Below are 9,085 nucleotides of genomic sequence, written 5' to 3'. Positions count from 1 at the left end.
ATTTACCCATTGAGCCAATAAGGGACCTCAATTTCACTGTGTGTGTATTCAGTTTGTCAATTTTAAAAAGACTTGCATTTATATAGCACCATTCATGACCACCGGATGTCTCAAAGCACTTTACAGCTAATGAAGTACTTTTTGGAGTGTAGTCACTGTTGTAATGTGGGAAACATTGGCCAATTTGTGCACAGCAAGCTCCCACAGACAGCAATGCGATAATGACCCAGATCATCTGTTTTTTTAAATTATCTTGATTGAGGGATAAATATTGGCCCAGGACACTGGGGATAACTCCCCTGCTCTTCTTCAAAATAGTGCCACGGGATCTTGTACGTCTGCTTGAGAGAGTAGACGGGGCCTCGGTTTAACGTCTCATCCGAAAGACGGCACCTCCGACAGTGCGGCGCTGCCTCAGCACTGCACTGGGAGTGTCAGCCTAGACTGATGTGCTCAAGTCTCTGGAGTGGGACTTGAACCCACAACCTTTTGACTCAGAGGCATATAATCATTGAAAAGGTGATCCAATCAGAGAGTCCCTTTGGGTGGGGGCCTTACCTGGGTCCAACCGGAATGCGGGAGTAACTATCACACTCGGCTTGTCCATTATTACCTAACTCCATCATTTTCCTTGCTGTGGCATTTCCGTATTTCACTGTGAACCTCCCTCGTACAGGATATCATGGTCGCAACACCTTCCGTGGCCTGGGATGCATTCCTTTCCATGTGAGATGAAAGATGTTTTTGAATTCCAAAAGGTTGTAACACAACAAAACTCGTCCGTACTGTTGAAAGAAAGTTGTCACTTTATCATCTAAAAGGACTGCATTCAACGATTCCCAAATTACAATGTGGAAGGGGAGCAAGAGGGAGAAATCTTTCTTCTGGAATACCAGCAGAATAAGAATGGAGGCTGTCATGTATGTAGACCATGTGTACGAACTGTATAGTCACATAAGGTGTGCCACCAGAGGGCACTGCGGTGGGAGACCCGAGGGTCACCTGCATAGGTGTGCAGGGCCCAGTATAAAAGGCTGCCCACCGTGCTTGTGCCTCACTCTGGAGTTACAATAAATGGGGCTAAGGTCACAACAGTTCAAGTACAATACTAGACCTCGTGGGACCATTCATAAGAGTGTTAAAGACATAACAGAGGCAGTTCCTTGGTGCAACAGTGTTAGCTGTGGCTCAGTGGGTGGCACACTCACCTCTGAATCAGAAGTTTGTGGGTTCAAGTCCCACTCCAGGAACCTTGGTTACAAATCCTTCCATAGCCTCGCCCCTCCCTATCTCTGTCATCTCCTCCAGCCCCACAATGCCCTGAGATGTCTGCACTCCTCTAATTCTGGCCTGTTGAGCATCCCTGATTATAATCGCTCAACCATTGGTGGCTATTGCCTGGGCCCTAAGCTCTGGAATTCCCTCTCTACTACTCTCTCCTCCTTTAAGATGATCAGCCATGATCTTATTGAATGTTGGTGCAGGCTCGAAGGGCCGAATGGCCTACACCTGCACCTATTTTCTATGTTTCTATTAAAACCTACCCCTTTGACCAACATTTTGGTCACCTGCCGTAATTTCTCCTTATGTGGCTCGGTGTCAAATTATTTTTGTCTTATAACACTCCGGAACATGATCTTGAGAATAAAACATTCTAAGCAAGGTTGAAAGATTTGGAATGAGTCACGCTTGGATTTAACAAAGGGAAGCCCCCAGTTGCCGTGTGGATATCTGGAGTGTGTCGTGATGTCCGGGATATTCTTGCTGGGTCTTTTAGAATGTTCAATAACTCCCACCGACTGCTCCACCCCCACTTTGTTGGTGGAGAAAAGTGAAACCAATTGAGTGCAGACACGCAAAGCAAATGATGCAAGCCACGAAATGTTGTTTTTTAATTAATATTTTACTGCAACGTTTTAACCTTAGGGGACATCATAACCGCGAGCTTGGGAGTTCGACTGTAAAGCAGGCTCCAGTCCTAAAGTAGAAGAAAGAAAGACTTGCATTTATATAGCGCCTTTCACGACCACCGGACGCCTCAAAGCGCTTTACAGCCAATGAGGTGCTTTTGGAGTGTAGTCACTGTTGTAATGTGGGAAACGCGGCAGCTAATTTGCGCACAGCAAGCTCCCACAAACAGCAATGTGATAATGACCCAGATAATCTGTTTATTTGTTATGTTGATTGAGGGATAAATATTGGCCCCGGGAATAACTCCCTACTCTTCTTCGAAATAGCACCAGTGGGATCTTTTACGTCCACCTGAGAGAGCAGACGGGGCCTCGGTTTAACGTCTCATCCGAAAGACGGCACCTCCAACAGTGCAGCACTCCCTCAGCACTGCCCTGGGAGGGTCAGCCTGGATTTATGTGCTCAAGTCCCTGGAGTGGGACCATGAACCCACGACCTTCTGACTCAGGGGCGAGGGTGCTGCCCACTGAGCCACTGGCTGACACTGTGTGCCCCCGCTAACGCGCTCCGCCAACATGGAGGGCAGACAGACAACCGTGGGCCCGCGGCAGGCGTGCTGACTGGAGAAGAACCAACACTCCCCGCTAATGCAATGCTAGAGTGGGTTTGGCCCCCGGCCATCGGCAGGAAGAGAGAAATTTCAGGTGGGTGAATGAACCAGAAGATAAAACAAAGGAGACTTCCTCCAAGGCAACAGGTGTGAGGCTGTGAAAGGAATCGTAACCCTTTGGCTTCCAGCGTAGTTTGACTTCTGCACCAAAGTAAAGGGCGAGCACAGCTCTTCCATTTGAATACAGTACACATTTAAACTCTACATAAATTGGGGGGGGGGGGGGGAAAGGGGTTGGGGGTGATGTTCACTGTGGTTTCTTTCTTTCGCTCTTCCCCCTTTTATATATATCTCTCTCTAAGCGTCTATGTAGTTGAGAGGTTTGGCAATACTCTTCTTCAATCCATGTGTTGCAATATGGGAGAAAGACTTGGATTTATATAGCGCCATTCACGACCACCGGACGTCTCAAAGCACTTTACAGCCAATGAAGTACTTTTTGGGGTGTAGTCACTGTTGTAATGCGGGAAACACGGCAGCCAATTTACGCAAACCCCCACACACCGCAATGTGATAATGACCAGATGATCTGTTTTTTTTGTGATGTTGATTGAGGGATAAATATTGGCCCCAGGGATAACTCCCCCCCTGCTCTTCTTCTTCTAAATAGTTCTGTGGGATCTTTTACATCCACCTGAGAGAGCAGACGGGGCCTCGGTTTAACATCTCATCCGAAATACAGCATCTCCGACAGTGCAACACTCCCTCAGCACTGCACTGGGAGTGTCGGCCTAGATTTATGAGCTCAGGTTCCTGGATTGGGACTCGAACCCACAACCTTCTGACTCAGAGGCGAGAGTGCTGCCCACTGAGCCACGGCTGGCACTATGAGGATGGACTGCCTGGGATGACCTGCATTTTGACCTTTTATTGTTTCTCTCCTTGAGGCGAAACCTCGAGCCCTCTCCTTGACTCTTCCTTGTGATGGGAGAATCAGGAACGTAGTTCCTTGGTGATATTACAGGCCGTTTCTGTGGCTCAGTGCATTGGAAATCCAGCATATTTACCCCACTGTGCTGTCTAAATAAGAAAAGCATGCCTTCATATAGTACCGTTCTGCGTCTCTCATGAACATCTCAAGTACTTCATTTGCTGTGAAGCGCTTTGGGGCATCCTGAGGTCATGAAAGGCGCTATATAAATGCACTTTCTTTCTAAAGTATCTGGTCACCCCTCTCATCTTGATTTCATGTGCCCTTTTTGTAGATAAAATAATAGATGGGTTCAACCATTTGACTTGAGGAGGAGTGGCTGGGGGGCGGGGGGGCGTAACTCCTCGCTGGCAACAGCTTCCTCTTTGTGATCTTCTCATCCTGAAGATCTATTGAATCCATGCAGCTTCTCCCAGCGCTGTCGGATACCTCTGTCCCATTCACTTCCGCCTGACAAAAACTGACAACAAGGACTCTGACCAAGAGGTTCTGACCCGCGAGGCTCACGATGGGATGACCAAGCTAACGGAACTTGGAACGTCCACCAGCGGTTTCAGCGGCCGGCCGTGCGAGTCCCTCTTCCTGTTGACTTCTGCCCGAGAGGTGCGGAACTTAGCCACTGTGAACAAGGAGACGATTACAGCTCTGTTCACAAGTCAGCTAAGCCCTGTACCGCAGCGGACTAGAGAGAGAGAGAGAGAGAGAGAGAGAGAATGCGGTATCATGACAAGCTCTAGCATATGAGAGATGAGAAGGAACCATTTGCAATACAGACACATTTTCAGTCCAGAATTCCTTTCTTAATCGTTCAGGTTGAGCCAGCCACCCCTGGTTGGGCGCATCCATTCTGATGTTTGGTGAAATATTTCATCCTCCCCCATCGGTTTGCCATCTTTCCCTTCTCACCAGATCCATTCCCAACGGGAAGGCCGCAGGATTGCTCCCCGTGCCATTCCCTTCCAAACTTTCCCTCCAACCTTCCCTTCCCGTGGGGATGGCCCTGGCCTCCTCAGCCCTGACACCACCTCGCAGTGGCTGAGATCGGGAACCCGAGGCCAACTTCCAAAAGGCCCATCTCCGCCATCGCCATAGAAACCCGAGGGCTGCCGTTTCATCTGGGTTTAGTCTTGGCTTGTCCTGGTTTGAAGTGGGCCGCCCACGAACTTAAGTCATTCGACCAGAAACCTCCTCTTTTGAAAATGATTAACCGCCCATTATCTCGAATGCTATCGGGTCTGCTGATCATTCCGAAGGTTTGATGAGCGTTCATCAGCAGCCAATCGACAGCCTGGATCCCTGCCCTGCCCCATATCCAGTTTTGGACTTGGCAAAAGGTTGGTGACCTGATGTAATAATTGTCACTTTCTCAAATTCACCCTATTTAACTCTTAGACTCACAGACTCATGTGGCACAGACAGAGGGCCATTCGGCCTATCGTGCTGGTGTCGTCTCGTTGAAAGAGCCAAACAATTAGTCCCATTCCCCCTGCTCTTTCCTCGTACCCCTGCAATTTTTTCCTTTTCAAATATTTATCCATCTATCTTTTGAAAGTTACTACTGAATTTGCTTCCAGCGACATTTCAGGCAATGCGTTTCCAGATCACAATCCCCTCTGTAAAAAAAAATCTTCTCAGCTCCCACCGGCCTTATTTTGCCAATGATCTTAAATCTGTCTCCTCTGCTCATCGATCCTACCGCCAGTGGAAGTAGTTGCTCCCGATCTAATCCTATCAACACCCCTCTTCTACATAAGATGGAGCCGGCGTTAAATAGAATGACATTACAATAATGACGGGATGAAACAATTCGGCGCACTTAAATTCATGCTTCTTATTGTCCGCTTCTATATAATGAGACGTCAAACGCTAACGGTCATTTCAGTTTTGGGACTGATGATGCAGCACGTGTCACCAATTGGTAATCCCTGGCAATGTGATTCCGTGTTTTATATAAAATCACGTCACCAGGAATCCCCTTCAGCAACAGTGGAAAGTGGGCAGGGGGCAGTGAACAAGCCCCAATTGTCCTTTGCCGCGTCTTCCAGTTAATAAACGTCGCCATTTAAGACCCAGTCAAAGCCCCTCAAAAACACTCAAAGCCTCCCTGATAGAGTGCAACATCCCCACCAACATCCCCAGTCTCTGGCCCAAGACCAGTCCGCCCTAAGTGGAGGAAATTCATCCAGGAGGGCGCTGAGCACCTCGAGTCACATCGCCGAAATCAAGCGCAGCCAGCGGAAAGAGCGTGCGGCAAACCAGTCCCACCCTCCCTTTCTCTCAATGACTATCTGTCCCACCTGTGACAGGGACTGTGGTTCTCGTACTGGACTGTTCATCCACCGAAGGACACATTTTAAGAGTGGAAGCAAGTCTTCCCCGACTCCGAGGGACTGCCTATGATGCTGAGTCAGTGTGAACCTCAGACGCAAATTCTAGAAAGGTACAGTGCAGAAGGAGACCATTTGGCCCATCGCACCTGTGCTCGTTGAAAGATGCTATCCAACTAGGCCCAATGCCCCTCCTCTTCCCCATAATCCTGCATTGTTTCCCCCTTTTAACCCCAAACCTTGCATATTAGACTTGTGCCTTGATGATAGTCCAGCAATTCAGTTCAGTAGAATGTTTTCTTTCGCGGTGATGCTGGAGCTTGATCTCTGTGGGCCCTACTGGGACTGAACCATGAGAGGAGGCAGTGCCAGCATTGGGCAGGATCCACTTCACTGTAAGACTCAGCGTGTCCAGTTCAAGCTCAACAGAATTAACTTTTCACTTACCAGAACGTGGTTATTTCTTTACCGCTATCTCCTCTCCGGAGAGTGCCGATGGGGGTTCCTTGGATACTGGTATTCCTCAGCAACTGCCACCAAGAGTTGATAAGCTCAGCTACGAATACACAAGAAGGGACAACCAATCTGCCTGTCAAATGCATTCCTCCCAACGGACCGATAGACTGTCCATAATTTATTTTGTGCCCTAAGTGATGCAACAACAGGGGGGGTGGGTATAGATTTAAAGTCGTTGTTTGAAGGATTAGAGGGGCGATGAGGAAGCATTTCTTCACCCAGAGGATGGTGGGGGTTTGGAACTCACTGCCTGGTAGAGGCATTTACAAAGTACTTGGATATGCACATTAAAGAGCCGTGACCTACTTGGCTATGGATCTCGTGCTGGAAGGTGGGGTTAGGCTGGGTTGCTCTTTTTCAACCAGCATGGACACGATGGGCCAAATGGCCTCCTTCTGCATCAGAACTTTTCTAGGATTGTATTCTAACAATGCTGAGGTAACGCTTCTCGTTCAAGAATTCGAGATTTGCCAGATATTCAGTGCGTATACCCAACGGAGGATGGTGTCGGGGGGGGGGGGGGGGGTGGGGGGCGGGGGGAGGGGTTTGGACGTGGAACCAGTGGGTGATTTGGTTTGTATTAAAACTCTACTTCTTATTCTCGGATCGCTAATCCCCTTCTTCTAATTCCCCTCCTGAAAACGCGGAGGTTTTTTCCGGGACGTGGATCCACAGATGACATCGGATCTCTGGTGCCTTTACCGAGTGGCAATTGGTTGCGTGCGGGACTAGCTTGAGACGGGAACACCTCAGCCGAACTCAATCCCATGCACTCGCCCAGCCCCCGCTTCCTTTGTCCCACCATTGGTGGCTGAGCCTTCAGCTGCCTGGGCCCCAAGCTCTGGAACTCCCTCCCTGAAGCTCTCCGCCTCTCTACCTCTCTTTCCTCCTTTAAGATAATCGTTCCTATGCAGCACCTTGGGATATTTTGCTACGTCGAAGGCACTATATAAATGCAAGTTGTTGTTATAAGAACATAAGAAGTAGGAGCAGGAGTAGGCCATACGGCCCCTCGAGCCTGCTCCGCCATTTAATACGATCATGGCTGATCTGATCATGGACTCAGCTCCACTTCCCTGCCTGCTCCCATTAACCCCTTGTTCCCTTATCATTTAAGAAACTGTCTATCTCTGTCTTAAGTTTATTCAATGACCCAGCTTCCACAGCTCTCTGAGGCAGCAAATTCCACAGATTTACAACCCTCAGAGAAGAAATTTCTCCTCATTCAGTTTTAAATTGGTAGCCCCTTATTCTAAGATCGTGCCCCCTAGTTCTAGTCTCCCCCATCAGTGGAAACATCCTCTCTGCATTCACCTCGTCAAGCCCCCTCATAATCTTATACGTTTCGATAAAATCACCTCTCATTCTTCTGAATTCCAATGAGTCGAGGCCCAACCTACTCAACCTTTCCTCATAAGTCAACCCCCTCATCCCCGGAATCAACCGAGTGAACCTTCTCTGAACTGCCTCCAAAGCAAGTATATCCTTTCGTAAACCAAAACTGCACGCAGTATTCCAGGTGTGGCCTCACCAATACCCTGTATAGCTGTAGCAAGACTTCCCTGTTTTTATACTCCATCCCCTTTGCAATAAAGGCCAAGATTCCATTCCTGAGGATTTCTTGAGGCAGGGATTGACAATCCAGGTGCGTATCCAATAGCTAGGGTCAAACTTTATCCGATCGCCCTCTCTTACCTGCTCAAAGCAGAGGTCAAGAAAATGGAATCGGTTTGGCTACAACTGAGTTTGGGATCAGAGAGGGACTGCCACGTCACATCCTCAACCACAACAACAATAAGTTGCACGTAAAAGCCCCAAGAGTGCTTCATAGGTGCGTTACCAAAGAAAATGCGGTGCCAAGGCGATATTAGGACAGGTCGCCACAGCCATGCCAATTGTGTCCTCCCAGCCAGGTCTGTACACAGACCTTCCAGCAGTGCTTGCTGGATAGAAATGACGATGACAACAACTTGCATTTATATAGCGCCTTTAACGCAGTGAAACGTCCCAAGGCGTTACAAAAAGATTTGACACCGAGCTTCATAAGGAGAAATTAGAGTAGGTGACCTAAAAGCTTGGTCAAAGAGGTCGGTTTTAAGGAGCGTCTTGAAGAGAGGTAGAGAGGCGGAGGGGTTTAGGGAGAGAGTTCCAGAGCTTGGGGCCCAGGCAACTGAAGGCACGGCCACCGATGGTTGAGCGATTATAATCAGGGATGCTCAGGAGGACCAAATTAGAGGAGCGCAGACATCTCGGAGGGGGGGGGGGGGGGGGTGGGGTGTTGTGCGACTGAAGGAGATAGGGACGCAGATGTGTCCTTGCATGTGACCTGTTGATCCGCCATGGCTCTGCAAATGACGCCACCCCCCCCCACCCCCTCGCTGGAATTTGAGACAGGGTCTCTGGCCTTGGGTGAGTAGGGTGGGCGGGGAGGGGGTGGTTCTACTGGGCCCCTCCTCCTGTCAAGAAGTTCCAGGGCCCAGTATTATTAAAGAAACTCTAAATAAGGCGAGGAAAGGCGATTAAAAAGACAGTCCTACCTCGGAGATTTCAGGCTAATCCTGCTCCGGTTGTGTGCTGGGTATTGTCACGCAACTTTGGAGAAAACGGTGACGCTGGCTTTCTGCGAATTCACCGCCAGGCCTTCACATGGAACCTTCCTTTCATCTTTTGTTATCTGCGGCTGAATCGCTGCTCGTCTTCAAAGCCCCAGCGCGTGAGGTCAGTCCGAAA

At 49.0% G+C, this 9,085-nt stretch overlaps 1 long non-coding RNA gene across 1 annotated transcript; it reads right to left on the bottom strand.

The window, feature by feature from the left end:
• Positions 1-1,909: 1,909 nt before the first annotated feature.
• LOC139237810 (uncharacterized) lies at positions 1,910-8,995 on the bottom strand. Its single transcript, XR_011588521.1, has 3 exons — positions 8,893-8,995; positions 6,287-6,395; positions 1,910-1,978 (listed from the first exon to the last, which is right to left on the bottom strand). It is a non-coding gene; the product is annotated as an uncharacterized lncRNA (long non-coding RNA).
• Between the last annotated feature and the right edge of the window lie 90 nt (positions 8,996-9,085).

Source organism: Pristiophorus japonicus, chromosome 24 (genome assembly GCF_044704955.1).
Source record: "Pristiophorus japonicus isolate sPriJap1 chromosome 24, sPriJap1.hap1, whole genome shotgun sequence".
Taxonomy (NCBI): Eukaryota; Metazoa; Chordata; class Chondrichthyes; family Pristiophoridae; genus Pristiophorus; species Pristiophorus japonicus.
The sequence above is the reverse complement of the archived record's forward strand: the minus strand, read 5'-3'. Positions and strand labels throughout refer to the sequence as shown.